This window comes from Hyla sarda, unplaced genomic scaffold (assembly GCF_029499605.1).
Source record: "Hyla sarda isolate aHylSar1 unplaced genomic scaffold, aHylSar1.hap1 scaffold_620, whole genome shotgun sequence".
NCBI lineage: Eukaryota > Metazoa > Chordata > Amphibia > Anura > Hylidae > Hyla > Hyla sarda.
In genome coordinates, this window is record NW_026610635.1 from 187,207 (window position 1) to 203,367 (window position 16,161).

Sequence of the window (16,161 nt, forward strand, 5' to 3'; positions counted from 1 at the left end):
AGTTCTAAGAGAGAAAAATTAAAGAGACAAATTGTGATAAAACCGAACTCCAGGGGCGGTAAGGATTTTCCAGATTTTAAAGCTTTCCTTTTAATAAAGTTTTTTAGCATGTGTTTTACTACTGTTTTTAAAGATAGCTACTGGTCTTATTTTGTTCGTTTTAATACTGGTTATTTTATGCGGAGGAACGGCTGGTTTTCTACAGTTTTAAGTTGCCCTTATTCTTTGAATTTACCCCCTCAATACATGATTTTAGGAAAAATTTTAAACTTATATAATTTTAAAGGTAAAAGTGTTCAGGATCTGTGCAATAGCAAAAAACTACTAAAGGAAATAAAAGAAACCAGTACCGTGACTCCCATCAAAAATTTTAATGAACAGAAGTGTATACAGATTTGGAAGATGTTGAGTATTAATTATCTTTTTAATTCACAGAAGGACCTGGCCTGGAGCTGCGCACACGAGTGTCTTCCATGCCGGGCATTCCAGCACCGAAGAGGATTATCCAACTCTGCAACCTGCCCGAGGGAGGGATGCCGACAAGAGGAGACCGTGCACCATCTAATATGGACTTGTTTTTACTCGCAGAAAATATGGACAAAGATACTCCCTCTGGTAAAAAGGATAACTGGACTAAAAGACTTAAATATTGCAGTGGTTTTTTATGGTTGCCTGGAATGCCCAACACGGACTCAAGAGACTATTGCATGGAAGATCATAAACTGTGTGAAGGCAGCTCTGTGGAAGGCCAGGAATATTTTATTGTTCAAGCATGAGGTTTTATCTGTGAAGGACATTTTATCTATCTGTTTTTATGAAATGTACCAGTACTATCTTTTAGACAAGAAGAGATTTCCGCTTTTATCTAGAAAATGGTTTTTAAAAGAATGGAATTCTATCTTGTAAAGCCACCAAGTGCCCATTTTATGTTTTAATATGTTGTAAATATGTTATTTATATGTAACTGTATTTATTGACATATTTGCACAAATTTGTTAACATTATTTAATTTTTAATAAAGTTGCCCCCGTAAGGGTAGTCAAGTTAAAAAAAAAAATCTGTTCTTATCAGTTTAATATCTGATACGTCCCCTATCTGGGGACCATATATTAAATGGATTTTTGAGAACGGGGGCCGATTTCGAAGCTTGCTTCCGTCGCCCTATGCATTGACCCGATATGGCAGTATCTTCGGGTACAGTGCACCACCCCCTTACAGGGTTAAAAAGAAAGATTCCTACTTTCATTGCTACCTGCTTGCTGGCTAGCCAGCTAGCCAGCCCTGTGGGCCTTGCTGCTGCTGCAGCCAAAAAACAAAAGGTGGTGCTGCTGCTTCTGCTGCTTCTGCTTGTGTCTGGCCGCTGTTGGAGCGTCCAGGCACAGGACTTCTGCTGCTGCTGACTAAATGGCCTCCTTAATTGGATCATTTGAGTAGCCAGCACACCTGTGCAGGTAGGGCATGACATGATAGGCAGCTGCCTTGATAGCGGGTGGGTGCTGAATGTTCCTAATTGACAAAATAAGATTAATGCTTATGAAGAAATATAAAATCTCATCCCTTCCCCAATATCGCGCCACACCCCTACCCCTTAATTCCCTGGTTGAACTTGATGGACATATGTCTTTTTTCGACCGTACTAACTATGTAACTATGTAACATAACATGGGGGGGGGGGGGGGGGGTCTCCTGGCTGTTCACACAGGTGTGTCATTGCTGTACATTGACCATGCATTGCTTCTGTGGTATTGCAAAGGCAAAGACAAATGCTTCCAGCCATCCATTGCACTAATGGATTGGTCATCAGCTGGCTGTCTATGTCCCGCATCAATATAGACCAAAGTACAGAGGGTTAGGCTATGCTATTGTGCACCTACCTGATGCATCAGAAGGTGCGAGGCCCTTGCTAAATTCTGTGCACAGACTTTGAGATCTATACTTTAGACTGTATCTAAACCTGCTCCAACATGGACTGACATTCTGGCCTACTTTCAGCCGATGCGACTTGTCTGTCGCTGAACAGTCGCTTTTTATGTATTCAGCACCTATGTATAATGTTGTAAAAATGCTCTAGAAGCTAAAGTCGCAGAAATGTCACACATATTTGGCCTGCAACTTTCTGTGCGACAAATTCAGACAGGAAAAATCAGTATAAATCCTTAGAAAATTATCCCCCAGTGTCTCCATCTGCTGGCGGTATTGAATAAGCATTGCTGCACTGATGGGGTATGCATTAGACGAAAAAAAAGAAGAAAAAGAAGAATAATACGCCCAGAAAAGAGGCGAAAAGGAGAAAAACGTAAAAAAACGTGAAAAAAAAGTAAGAGGAAGAGAAGGGAAAAAAAGGTGGAAATGGGTTTAAAAGTGATTTCGGCGGAGAAATATATATATATATATATATATATATATATATATATATATATATACGCGCACACACACACATATATATAAACGTATTCTCCGTTGAGATATTGCAGCCGCTGCTGTGTCCAGGCCCAGGAGCCTTAGCACTGTGCTGTGATGTCACTCAATACCACTGACATCACTAGGTGTAAACAACATCTCTCCTTTGCTGTGTATGTGACTATGGAGCTGTTTGGTGATGTCGTCTATTATGGCCTTCATAGAAGCAACAGGAGATTGTTGCATCCATCTAGAACCCTCAGAACTACAGTGCTATGATGTCACTCACTTCCACAGGCCTTGCAGAGTGTAAACAACAACAACCCAGCTTTGTTGTGTATGTAACCATAGGGATTTGTGATGTCACCTAGAACCTTCACAGCAGCGACAGCTTTATGAGGAGCATCAGCACTGCTCTGCCTGAGCAGAACCATCACCGCCATAGGTTGTCAAATAACCCGGATTTAACCCACACAGGTAAGTCCAATGGGGTGCAGGCATGTCCTCTATGCTTACAGCTTCCCGTGGGTGTTGGTTTGATACCGTTTGGGGACAGCCAAGGAGGCATCTGCAGGCAACAAAGGTAGGTGTGTGCTTGTGTGTGTGTTTCCTATGCAGATCCTAAGCCCAGTGTCACATGCAAGTAGGAGGAGTAAGAAGGGTTCCTGGCAAATCCGGGTTATGGATTGCATTTAAAAAGGCCCCGTGGGAGTGCAATGGGCCCCTGTCTTGCTGCTTAGCAATAATGGTATGGGTTTAGGTTCTGCTGTGTGTACTGGTGGTTGACTGCCCCCCAGCCCAGAGTGTGCATGGAAAATTGTCTGGCAGCCTCCCTGACAGCAAGCAGTGATAGTGCCCATGAAGGGGACCTTGTTGGGCCCGCCCCTTTCACGGTTATCGCTTCTCGGCCTTTTGGCTAAGATCAAGTGTAGTATCTGTTCTTATCAGTTTAATATCTGATACGTCCCCTATCTGGGGACCATATATTAAATGGATTTTTGAGAACGGGGGCCGATTTCGAAGCTTGCTTCCGTCGCCCTATGCATTGACCCGATATGGCAGTATCTTCGGGTACAGTGCACCACCCCCTTACAGGGTTAAAAAGAAAGATTCCTACTTTCATTGCTACCTGCTTGCTGGCTAGCCAGCTAGCCAGCCCTGTGGGCCTTGCTGCTGCTGCAGCCAAAAAACAAAAGGTGGTGCTGCTGCTTCTGCTGCTTCTGCTTGTGTCTGGCCGCTGTTGGAGCGTCCAGGCACAGGACTTCTGCTGCTGCTGACTAAATGGCCTCCTTAATTGGATCATTTGAGTAGCCAGCACACCTGTGCAGGTAGGGCATGACATGATAGGCAGCTGCCTTGATAGCGGGTGGGTGCTGAATGTTCCTAATTGACAAAATAAGATTAATGCTTATGAAGAAATATAAAATCTCATCCCTTCCCCAATATCGCGCCACACCCCTACCCCTTAATTCCCTGGTTGAACTTGATGGACATATGTCTTTTTTCGACCGTACTAACTATGTAACTATGTAACATAACATGGGGGGGGGGGGGGGGGGGGTCTCCTGGCTGTTCACACAGGTGTGTCATTGCTGTACATTGACCATGCATTGCTTCTGTGGTATTGCAAAGGCAAAGACAAATGCTTCCAGCCATCCATTGCACTAATGGATTGGTCATCAGCTGGCTGTCTATGTCCCGCATCAATATAGACCAAAGTACAGAGGGTTAGGCTATGCTATTGTGCACCTACCTGATGCATCAGAAGGTGCGAGGCCCTTGCTAAATTCTGTGCACAGACTTTGAGATCTATACTTTAGACTGTATCTAAACCTGCTCCAACATGGACTGACATTCTGGCCTACTTTCAGCCGATGCGACTTGTCTGTCGCTGAACAGTCGCTTTTTATGTATTCAGCACCTATGTATAATGTTGTAAAAATGCTCTAGAAGCTAAAGTCGCAGAAATGTCACACATATTTGGCCTGCAACTTTCTGTGCGACAAATTCAGACAGGAAAAATCAGTATAAATCCTTAGAAAATTATCCCCCAGTGTCTCCATCTGCTGGCGGTATTGAATAAGCATTGCTGCACTGATGGGGTATGCATTAGACGAAAAAAAAGAAGAAAAAGAAGAATAATACGCCCAGAAAAGAGGCGAAAAGGAGAAAAACGTAAAAAAACGTGAAAAAAAAGTAAGAGGAAGAGAAGGGAAAAAAAGGTGGAAATGGGTTTAAAAGTGATTTCGGCGGAGAAATATATATATATATATATATATATATATATATATATATATATATACGCGCACACACACATATATATAAACGTATTCTCCGTTGAGATATTGCAGCCGCTGCTGTGTCCAGGCCCAGGAGCCTTAGCACTGTGCTGTGATGTCACTCAATACCACTGACATCACTAGGTGTAAACAACATCTCTCCTTTGCTGTGTATGTGACTATGGAGCTGTTTGGTGATGTCGTCTATTATGGCCTTCATAGAAGCAACAGGAGATTGTTGCATCCATCTAGAACCCTCAGAACTACAGTGCTATGATGTCACTCACTTCCACAGGCCTTGCAGAGTGTAAACAACAACAACCCAGCTTTGTTGTGTATGTAACCATAGGGATTTGTGATGTCACCTAGAACCTTCACAGCAGCGACAGCTTTATGAGGAGCATCAGCACTGCTCTGCCTGAGCAGAACCATCACCGCCATAGGTTGTCAAATAACCCGGATTTAACCCACACAGGTAAGTCCAATGGGGTGCAGGCATGTCCTCTATGCTTACAGCTTCCCGTGGGTGTTGGTTTGATACCGTTTAGGGACAGCCAAGGAGGCATCTGCAGGCAACAAAGGTAGGTGTGTGCTTGTGTGTGTGTTTCCTATGCAGATCCTAAGCCCAGTGTCACATGCAAGTAGGAGGAGTAAGAAGGGTTCCTGGCAAATCCGGGTTATGGATTGCATTTAAAAAGGCCCCGTGGGAGTGCAATGGGCCCCTGTCTTGCTGCTTAGCAATAATGGTATGGGTTTAGGTTCTGCTGTGTGTACTGGTGGTTGACTGCCCCCCAGCCCAGAGTGTGCATGGAAAATTGTCTGGCAGCCTCCCTGACAGCAAGCAGTGATAGTGCCCATGAAGGGGACCTTGTTGGGCCCGCCCCTTTCACGGTTATCGCTTCTCGGCCTTTTGGCTAAGATCAAGTGTAGTATCTGTTCTTATCAGTTTAATATCTGATACGTCCCCTATCTGGGGACCATATATTAAATGGATTTTTGAGAACGGGGGCCGATTTCGAAGCTTGCTTCCGTCGCCCTATGCATTGACCCGATATGGCAGTATCTTCGGGTACAGTGCACCACCCCCTTACAGGGTTAAAAAGAAAGATTCCTACTTTCATTGCTACCTGCTTGCTGGCTAGCCAGCTAGCCAGCCCTGTGGGCCTTGCTGCTGCTGCAGCCAAAAAACAAAAGGTGGTGCTGCTGCTTCTGCTGCTTCTGCTTGTGTCTGGCCGCTGTTGGAGCGTCCAGGCACAGGACTTCTGCTGCTGCTGACTAAATGGCCTCCTTAATTGGATCATTTGAGTAGCCAGCACACCTGTGCAGGTAGGGCATGACATGATAGGCAGCTGCCTTGATAGCGGGTGGGTGCTGAATGTTCCTAATTGACAAAATAAGATTAATGCTTATGAAGAAATATAAAATCTCATCCCTTCCCCAATATCGCGCCACACCCCTACCCCTTAATTCCCTGGTTGAACTTGATGGACATATGTCTTTTTTCGACCGTACTAACTATGTAACTATGTAACATAACATGGGGGGGGGGGGGGGGGGTCTCCTGGCTGTTCACACAGGTGTGTCATTGCTGTACATTGACCATGCATTGCTTCTGTGGTATTGCAAAGGCAAAGACAAATGCTTCCAGCCATCCATTGCACTAATGGATTGGTCATCAGCTGGCTGTCTATGTCCCGCATCAATATAGACCAAAGTACAGAGGGTTAGGCTATGCTATTGTGCACCTACCTGATGCATCAGAAGGTGCGAGGCCCTTGCTAAATTCTGTGCACAGACTTTGAGATCTATACTTTAGACTGTATCTAAACCTGCTCCAACATGGACTGACATTCTGGCCTACTTTCAGCCGATGCGACTTGTCTGTCGCTGAACAGTCGCTTTTTATGTATTCAGCACCTATGTATAATGTTGTAAAAATGCTCTAGAAGCTAAAGTCGCAGAAATGTCACACATATTTGGCCTGCAACTTTCTGTGCGACAAATTCAGACAGGAAAAATCAGTATAAATCCTTAGAAAATTATCCCCCAGTGTCTCCATCTGCTGGCGGTATTGAATAAGCATTGCTGCACTGATGGGGTATGCATTAGACGAAAAAAAAGAAGAAAAAGAAGAATAATACGCCCAGAAAAGAGGCGAAAAGGAGAAAAACGTAAAAAAACGTGAAAAAAAAGTAAGAGGAAGAGAAGGGAAAAAAAGGTGGAAATGGGTTTAAAAGTGATTTCGGCGGAGAAATATATATATATATATATATATATATATATATATATATATATATACGCGCACACACACACATATATATAAACGTATTCTCCGTTGAGATATTGCAGCCGCTGCTGTGTCCAGGCCCAGGAGCCTTAGCACTGTGCTGTGATGTCACTCAATACCACTGACATCACTAGGTGTAAACAACATCTCTCCTTTGCTGTGTATGTGACTATGGAGCTGTTTGGTGATGTCGTCTATTATGGCCTTCATAGAAGCAACAGGAGATTGTTGCATCCATCTAGAACCCTCAGAACTACAGTGCTATGATGTCACTCACTTCCACAGGCCTTGCAGAGTGTAAACAACAACAACCCAGCTTTGTTGTGTATGTAACCATAGGGATTTGTGATGTCACCTAGAACCTTCACAGCAGCGACAGCTTTATGAGGAGCATCAGCACTGCTCTGCCTGAGCAGAACCATCACCGCCATAGGTTGTCAAATAACCCGGATTTAACCCACACAGGTAAGTCCAATGGGGTGCAGGCATGTCCTCTATGCTTACAGCTTCCCGTGGGTGTTGGTTTGATACCGTTTGGGGACAGCCAAGGAGGCATCTGCAGGCAACAAAGGTAGGTGTGTGCTTGTGTGTGTGTTTCCTATGCAGATCCTAAGCCCAGTGTCACATGCAAGTAGGAGGAGTAAGAAGGGTTCCTGGCAAATCCGGGTTATGGATTGCATTTAAAAAGGCCCCGTGGGAGTGCAATGGGCCCCTGTCTTGCTGCTTAGCAATAATGGTATGGGTTTAGGTTCTGCTGTGTGTACTGGTGGTTGACTGCCCCCCAGCCCAGAGTGTGCATGGAAAATTGTCTGGCAGCCTCCCTGACAGCAAGCAGTGATAGTGCCCATGAAGGGGACCTTGTTGGGCCCGCCCCTTTCACGGTTATCGCTTCTCGGCCTTTTGGCTAAGATCAAGTGTAGTATCTGTTCTTATCAGTTTAATATCTGATACGTCCCCTATCTGGGGACCATATATTAAATGGATTTTTGAGAACGGGGGCCGATTTCGAAGCTTGCTTCCGTCGCCCTATGCATTGACCCGATATGGCAGTATCTTCGGGTACAGTGCACCACCCCCTTACAGGGTTAAAAAGAAAGATTCCTACTTTCATTGCTACCTGCTTGCTGGCTAGCCAGCTAGCCAGCCCTGTGGGCCTTGCTGCTGCTGCAGCCAAAAAACAAAAGGTGGTGCTGCTGCTTCTGCTGCTTCTGCTTGTGTCTGGCCGCTGTTGGAGCGTCCAGGCACAGGACTTCTGCTGCTGCTGACTAAATGGCCTCCTTAATTGGATCATTTGAGTAGCCAGCACACCTGTGCAGGTAGGGCATGACATGATAGGCAGCTGCCTTGATAGCGGGTGGGTGCTGAATGTTCCTAATTGACAAAATAAGATTAATGCTTATGAAGAAATATAAAATCTCATCCCTTCCCCAATATTGCGCCACACCCCTACCCCTTAATTCCCTGGTTGAACTTGATGGACATATGTCTTTTTTCGACCGTACTAACTATGTAACTATGTAACATAACATGGGGGGGGGGGGGGGGTCTCCTGGCTGTTCACACAGGTGTGTCATTGCTGTACATTGACCATGCATTGCTTCTGTGGTATTGCAAAGGCAAAGACAAATGCTTCCAGCCATCCATTGCACTAATGGATTGGTCATCAGCTGGCTGTCTATGTCCCGCATCAATATAGACCAAAGTACAGAGGGTTAGGCTATGCTATTGTGCACCTACCTGATGCATCAGAAGGTGCGAGGCCCTTGCTAAATTCTGTGCACAGACTTTGAGATCTATACTTTAGACTGTATCTAAACCTGCTCCAACATGGACTGACATTCTGGCCTACTTTCAGCCGATGCGACTTGTCTGTCGCTGAACAGTCGCTTTTTATGTATTCAGCACCTATGTATAATGTTGTAAAAATGCTCTAGAAGCTAAAGTCGCAGAAATGTCACACATATTTGGCCTGCAACTTTCTGTGCGACAAATTCAGACAGGAAAAATCAGTATAAATCCTTAGAAAATTATCCCCCAGTGTCTCCATCTGCTGGCGGTATTGAATAAGCATTGCTGCACTGATGGGGTATGCATTAGACGAAAAAAAAGAAGAAAAAGAAGAATAATACGCCCAGAAAAGAGGCGAAAAGGAGAAAAACGTAAAAAACGTGAAAAAAAAGTAAGAGGAAGAGAAGGGAAAAAAAGGTGGAAATGGGTTTAAAAGTGATTTCGGCGGAGAAATATATATATATATATATATATATATATATATATATATATATATATATATATACGCGCACACACACACATATATATAAACGTATTCTCCGTTGAGATATTGCAGCCGCTGCTGTGTCCAGGCCCAGGAGCCTTAGCACTGTGCTGTGATGTCACTCAATACCACTGACATCACTAGGTGTAAACAACATCTCTCCTTTGCTGTGTATGTGACTATGGAGCTGTTTGGTGATGTCGTCTATTATGGCCTTCATAGAAGCAACAGGAGATTGTTGCATCCATCTAGAACCCTCAGAACTACAGTGCTATGATGTCACTCACTTCCACAGGCCTTGCAGAGTGTAAACAACAACAACCCAGCTTTGTTGTGTATGTAACCATAGGGATTTGTGATGTCACCTAGAACCTTCACAGCAGCGACAGCTTTATGAGGAGCATCAGCACTGCTCTGCCTGAGCAGAACCATCACCGCCATAGGTTGTCAAATAACCCGGATTTAACCCACACAGGTAAGTCCAATGGGGTGCAGGCATGTCCTCTATGCTTACAGCTTCCCGTGGGTGTTGGTTTGATACCGTTTGGGGACAGCCAAGGAGGCATCTGCAGGCAACAAAGGTAGGTGTGTGCTTGTGTGTGTGTTTCCTATGCAGATCCTAAGCCCAGTGTCACATGCAAGTAGGAGGAGTAAGAAGGGTTCCTGGCAAATCCGGGTTATGGATTGCATTTAAAAAGGCCCCGTGGGAGTGCAATGGGCCCCTGTCTTGCTGCTTAGCAATAATGGTATGGGTTTAGGTTCTGCTGTGTGTACTGGTGGTTGACTGCCCCCCAGCCCAGAGTGTGCATGGAAAATTGTCTGGCAGCCTCCCTGACAGCAAGCAGTGATAGTGCCCATGAAGGGGACCTTGTTGGGCCCGCCCCTTTCACGGTTATCGCTTCTCGGCCTTTTGGCTAAGATCAAGTGTAGTATCTGTTCTTATCAGTTTAATATCTGATACGTCCCCTATCTGGGGACCATATATTAAATGGATTTTTGAGAACGGGGGCCGATTTCGAAGCTTGCTTCCGTCGCCCTATGCATTGACCCGATATGGCAGTATCTTCGGGTACAGTGCACCACCCCCTTACAGGGTTAAAAAGAAAGATTCCTACTTTCATTGCTACCTGCTTGCTGGCTAGCCAGCTAGCCAGCCCTGTGGGCCTTGCTGCTGCTGCAGCCAAAAAACAAAAGGTGGTGCTGCTGCTTCTGCTGCTTCTGCTTGTGTCTGGCCGCTGTTGGAGCGTCCAGGCACAGGACTTCTGCTGCTGCTGACTAAATGGCCTCCTTAATTGGATCATTTGAGTAGCCAGCACACCTGTGCAGGTAGGGCATGACATGATAGGCAGCTGCCTTGATAGCGGGTGGGTGCTGAATGTTCCTAATTGACAAAATAAGATTAATGCTTATGAAGAAATATAAAATCTCATCCCTTCCCCAATATCGCGCCACACCCCTACCCCTTAATTCCCTGGTTGAACTTGATGGACATATGTCTTTTTTCGACCGTACTAACTATGTAACTATGTAACATAACATGGGGGGGGGGGGGGGGGGGTCTCCTGGCTGTTCACACAGGTGTGTCATTGCTGTACATTGACCATGCATTGCTTCTGTGGTATTGCAAAGGCAAAGACAAATGCTTCCAGCCATCCATTGCACTAATGGATTGGTCATCAGCTGGCTGTCTATGTCCCGCATCAATATAGACCAAAGTACAGAGGGTTAGGCTATGCTATTGTGCACCTACCTGATGCATCAGAAGGTGCGAGGCCCTTGCTAAATTCTGTGCACAGACTTTGAGATCTATACTTTAGACTGTATCTAAACCTGCTCCAACATGGACTGACATTCTGGCCTACTTTCAGCCGATGCGACTTGTCTGTCGCTGAACAGTCGCTTTTTATGTATTCAGCACCTATGTATAATGTTGTAAAAATGCTCTAGAAGCTAAAGTCGCAGAAATGTCACACATATTTGGCCTGCAACTTTCTGTGCGACAAATTCAGACAGGAAAAATCAGTATAAATCCTTAGAAAATTATCCCCCAGTGTCTCCATCTGCTGGCGGTATTGAATAAGCATTGCTGCACTGATGGGGTATGCATTAGACGAAAAAAAAGAAGAAAAAGAAGAATAATACGCCCAGAAAAGAGGCGAAAAGGAGAAAAACGTAAAAAAACGTGAAAAAAAAGTAAGAGGAAGAGAAGGGAAAAAAAGGTGGAAATGGGTTTAAAAGTGATTTCGGCGGAGAAATATATATATATATATATATATATATATATATATATATATACGCGCACACACACACATATATATAAACGTATTCTCCGTTGAGATATTGCAGCCGCTGCTGTGTCCAGGCCCAGGAGCCTTAGCACTGTGCTGTGATGTCACTCAATACCACTGACATCACTAGGTGTAAACAACATCTCTCCTTTGCTGTGTATGTGACTATGGAGCTGTTTGGTGATGTCGTCTATTACGGCCTTCATAGAAGCAACAGGAGATTGTTGCATCCATCTAGAACCCTCAGAACTACAGTGCTATGATGTCACTCACTCCCCCCACAGGCCTTGCAGAGTGTAAACAACAACAACCCAGCTTTGTTGTGTATGTAACCATAGGGATTTGTGATGTCACCTAGAACCTTCACAGCAGCGACAGCTTTATGAGGAGCATCAGCACTGCTCTGCCTGAGCAGAACCATCACCGCCATAGGTTGTCAAATAACCCGGATTTAACCCACACAGGTAAGTCCAATGGGGTGCAGGCATGTCCTCTATGCTTACAGCTTCCCGTGGGTGTTGGTTTGATACCGTTTGGGGACAGCCAAGGAGGCATCTGCAGGCAACAAAGGTAGGTGTGTGCTTGTGTGTGTGTTTCCTATGCAGATCCTAAGCCCAGTGTCACATGCAAGTAGGAGGAGTAAGAAGGGTTCCTGGCAAATCCGGGTTATGGATTGCATTTAAAAAGGCCCCGTGGGAGTGCAATGGGCCCCTGTCTTGCTGCTTAGCAATAATGGTATGGGTTTAGGTTCTGCTGTGTGTACTGGTGGTTGACTGCCCCCCAGCCCAGAGTGTGCATGGAAAATTGTCTGGCAGCCTCCCTGACAGCAAGCAGTGATAGTGCCCATGAAGGGGACCTTGTTGGGCCCGCCCCTTTCACGGTTATCGCTTCTCGGCCTTTTGGCTAAGATCAAGTGTAGTATCTGTTCTTATCAGTTTAATATCTGATACGTCCCCTATCTGGGGACCATATATTAAATGGATTTTTGAGAACGGGGGCCGATTTCGAAGCTTGCTTCCGTCGCCCTATGCATTGACCCGATATGGCAGTATCTTCGGGTACAGTGCACCACCCCCTTACAGGGTTAAAAAGAAAGATTCCTACTTTCATTGCTACCTGCTTGCTGGCTAGCCAGCTAGCCAGCCCTGTGGGCCTTGCTGCTGCTGCAGCCAAAAAACAAAAGGTGGTGCTGCTGCTTCTGCTGCTTCTGCTTGTGTCTGGCCGCTGTTGGAGCGTCCAGGCACAGGACTTCTGCTGCTGCTGACTAAATGGCCTCCTTAATTGGATCATTTGAGTAGCCAGCACACCTGTGCAGGTAGGGCATGACATGATAGGCAGCTGCCTTGATAGCGGGTGGGTGCTGAATGTTCCTAATTGACAAAATAAGATTAATGCTTATGAAGAAATATAAAATCTCATCCCTTCCCCAATATCGCGCCACACCCCTACCCCTTAATTCCCTGGTTGAACTTGATGGACATATGTCTTTTTTCGACCGTACTAACTATGTAACTATGTAACATAACATGGGGGGGGGGGGGGGGGGTCTCCTGGCTGTTCACACAGGTGTGTCATTGCTGTACATTGACCATGCATTGCTTCTGTGGTATTGCAAAGGCAAAGACAAATGCTTCCAGCCATCCATTGCACTAATGGATTGGTCATCAGCTGGCTGTCTATGTCCCGCATCAATATAGACCAAAGTACAGAGGGTTAGGCTATGCTATTGTGCACCTACCTGATGCATCAGAAGGTGCGAGGCCCTTGCTAAATTCTGTGCACAGACTTTGAGATCTATACTTTAGACTGTATCTAAACCTGCTCCAACATGGACTGACATTCTGGCCTACTTTCAGCCGATGCGACTTGTCTGTCGCTGAACAGTCGCTTTTTATGTATTCAGCACCTATGTATAATGTTGTAAAAATGCTCTAGAAGCTAAAGTCGCAGAAATGTCACACATATTTGGCCTGCAACTTATTCAGACAGGAAAAATCAGTATAAATCCTTAGAAAATTATCCCCCAGTGTCTCCATCTGCTGGCGGTATTGAATAAGCATTGCTGCACTGATGGGGTATGCATTAGACGAAAAAAAAGAAGAAAAAGAAGAATAATACGCCCAGAAAAGAGGCGAAAAGGAGAAAAACGTAAAAAAACGTGAAAAAAAAGTAAGAGGAAGAGAAGGGAAAAAAAGGTGGAAATGGGTTTAAAAGTGATTTCGGCGGAGAAATATATATATATATATATATATATATATATATATATATATATATATACGCGCACACACACACATATATATAAACGTATTCTCCGTTGAGATATTGCAGCCGCTGCTGTGTCCAGGCCCAGGAGCCTTAGCACTGTGCTGTGATGTCACTCAATACCACTGACATCACTAGGTGTAAACAACATCTCTCCTTTGCTGTGTATGTGACTATGGAGCTGTTTGGTGATGTCGTCTATTATGGCCTTCATAGAAGCAACAGGAGATTGTTGCATCCATCTAGAACCCTCAGAACTACAGTGCTATGATGTCACTCACTTCCACAGGCCTTGCAGAGTGTAAACAACAACAACCCAGCTTTGTTGTGTATGTAACCATAGGGATTTGTGATGTCACCTAGAACCTTCACAGCAGCGACAGCTTTATGAGGAGCATCAGCACTGCTCTGCCTGAGCAGAACCATCACCGCCATAGGTTGTCAAATAACCCGGATTTAACCCACACAGGTAAGTCCAATGGGGTGCAGGCATGTCCTCTATGCTTACAGCTTCCCGTGGGTGTTGGTTTGATACCGTTTGGGGACAGCCAAGGAGGCATCTGCAGGCAACAAAGGTAGGTGTGTGCTTGTGTGTGTGTTTCCTATGCAGATCCTAAGCCCAGTGTCACATGCAAGTAGGAGGAGTAAGAAGGGTTCCTGGCAAATCCGGGTTATGGATTGCATTTAAAAAGGCCCCGTGGGAGTGCAATGGGCCCCTGTCTTGCTGCTTAGCAATAATGGTATGGGTTTAGGTTCTGCTGTGTGTACTGGTGGTTGACTGCCCCCCAGCCCAGAGTGTGCATGGAAAATTGTCTGGCAGCCTCCCTGACAGCAAGCAGTGATAGTGCCCATGAAGGGGACCTTGTTGGGCCCGCCCCTTTCACGGTTATCGCTTCTCGGCCTTTTGGCTAAGATCAAGTGTAGTATCTGTTCTTATCAGTTTAATATCTGATACGTCCCCTATCTGGGGACCATATATTAAATGGATTTTTGAGAACGGGGGCCGATTTCGAAGCTTGCTTCCGTCGCCCTATGCATTGACCCGATATGGCAGTATCTTCGGGTACAGTGCACCACCCCCTTACAGGGTTAAAAAGAAAGATTCCTACTTTCATTGCTACCTGCTTGCTGGCTAGCCAGCTAGCCAGCCCTGTGGGCCTTGCTGCTGCTGCAGCCAAAAAACAAAAGGTGGTGCTGCTGCTTCTGCTGCTTCTGCTTGTGTCTGGCCGCTGTTGGAGCGTCCAGGCACAGGACTTCTGCTGCTGCTGACTAAATGGCCTCCTTAATTGGATCATTTGAGTAGCCAGCACACCTGTGCAGGTAGGGCATGACATGATAGGCAGCTGCCTTGATAGCGGGTGGGTGCTGAATGTTCCTAATTGACAAAATAAGATTAATGCTTATGAAGAAATATAAAATCTCATCCCTTCCCCAATATCGCGCCACACCCCTACCCCTTAATTCCCTGGTTGAACTTGATGGACATATGTCTTTTTTCGACCGTACTAACTATGTAACTATGTAACATAACATGGGGGGGGGGGGGGGGGGGTCTCCTGGCTGTTCACACAGGTGTGTCATTGCTGTACATTGACCATGCATTGCTTCTGTGGTATTGCAAAGGCAAAGACAAATGCTTCCAGCCATCCATTGCACTAATGGATTGGTCATCAGCTGGCTGTCTATGTCCCGCATCAATATAGACCAAAGTACAGAGGGTTAGGCTATGCTATTGTGCACCTACCTGATGCATCAGAAGGTGCGAGGCCCTTGCTAAATTCTGTGCACAGACTTTGAGATCTATACTTTAGACTGTATCTAAACCTGCTCCAACATGGACTGACATTCTGGCCTACTTTCAGCCGATGCGACTTGTCTGTCGCTGAACAGTCGCTTTTTATGTATTCAGCACCTATGTATAATGTTGTAAAAATGCTCTAGAAGCTAAAGTCGCAGAAATGTCACACATATTTGGCCTGCAACTTTCTGTGCGACAAATTCAGACAGGAAAAATCAGTATAAATCCTTAGAAAATTATCCCCCAGTGTCTCCATCTGCTGGCGGTATTGAATAAGCATTGCTGCACTGATGGGGTATGCATTAGACGAAAAAAAAGAAGAAAAAGAAGAATAATACGCCCAGAAAAGAGGCGAAAAGGAGAAAAACGTAAAAAAACGTGAAAAAAAAGTAAGAGGAAGAGAAGGGAAAAAAAGGTGGAAATGGGTTTAAAAGTGATTTCGGCGGAGAAATATATATATATATATATATATATATATATATATATATATATATATATATATATACGCGCACACACACATATATATAAACGTATTCTCCGTTGAGATATTGCAGCCGCTGCTGTGTCCAGGCCCA

At 45.1% G+C, this 16,161-nt stretch overlaps 6 non-coding genes and 1 pseudogene across 6 annotated transcripts; all 7 read left to right on the plus strand.

Moving 5' to 3' along the window:
* The first annotated feature begins 1,005 nt into the window (after positions 1-1,005).
* On the plus strand, positions 1,006-1,210 carry LOC130341411 (U2 spliceosomal RNA; annotated as a pseudogene).
* A 2,086-nt stretch (positions 1,211-3,296) lies between these two features.
* On the plus strand, positions 3,297-3,487 carry LOC130341392 (U2 spliceosomal RNA). Its single transcript, XR_008881338.1, has one exon. It is a non-coding gene; the product is annotated as a U2 spliceosomal RNA (small nuclear RNA).
* A 2,086-nt stretch (positions 3,488-5,573) lies between these two features.
* Positions 5,574-5,764, plus strand: LOC130341393 (U2 spliceosomal RNA). Its single transcript, XR_008881339.1, has one exon. It is a non-coding gene; the product is annotated as a U2 spliceosomal RNA (small nuclear RNA).
* A 2,086-nt stretch (positions 5,765-7,850) lies between these two features.
* LOC130341394 (U2 spliceosomal RNA) lies at positions 7,851-8,041 on the plus strand. The gene has a single exon (XR_008881340.1). It is a non-coding gene; the product is annotated as a U2 spliceosomal RNA (small nuclear RNA).
* A 2,091-nt stretch (positions 8,042-10,132) lies between these two features.
* Positions 10,133-10,323, plus strand: LOC130341396 (U2 spliceosomal RNA). The gene has a single exon (XR_008881342.1). It is a non-coding gene; the product is annotated as a U2 spliceosomal RNA (small nuclear RNA).
* Positions 10,324-12,409: 2,086 nt separating this feature from the next.
* On the plus strand, positions 12,410-12,600 carry LOC130341398 (U2 spliceosomal RNA). Its single transcript, XR_008881343.1, has one exon. It is a non-coding gene; the product is annotated as a U2 spliceosomal RNA (small nuclear RNA).
* A 2,076-nt stretch (positions 12,601-14,676) lies between these two features.
* Positions 14,677-14,867, plus strand: LOC130341399 (U2 spliceosomal RNA). The gene has a single exon (XR_008881344.1). It is a non-coding gene; the product is annotated as a U2 spliceosomal RNA (small nuclear RNA).
* Positions 14,868-16,161: the final 1,294 nt, after the last annotated feature.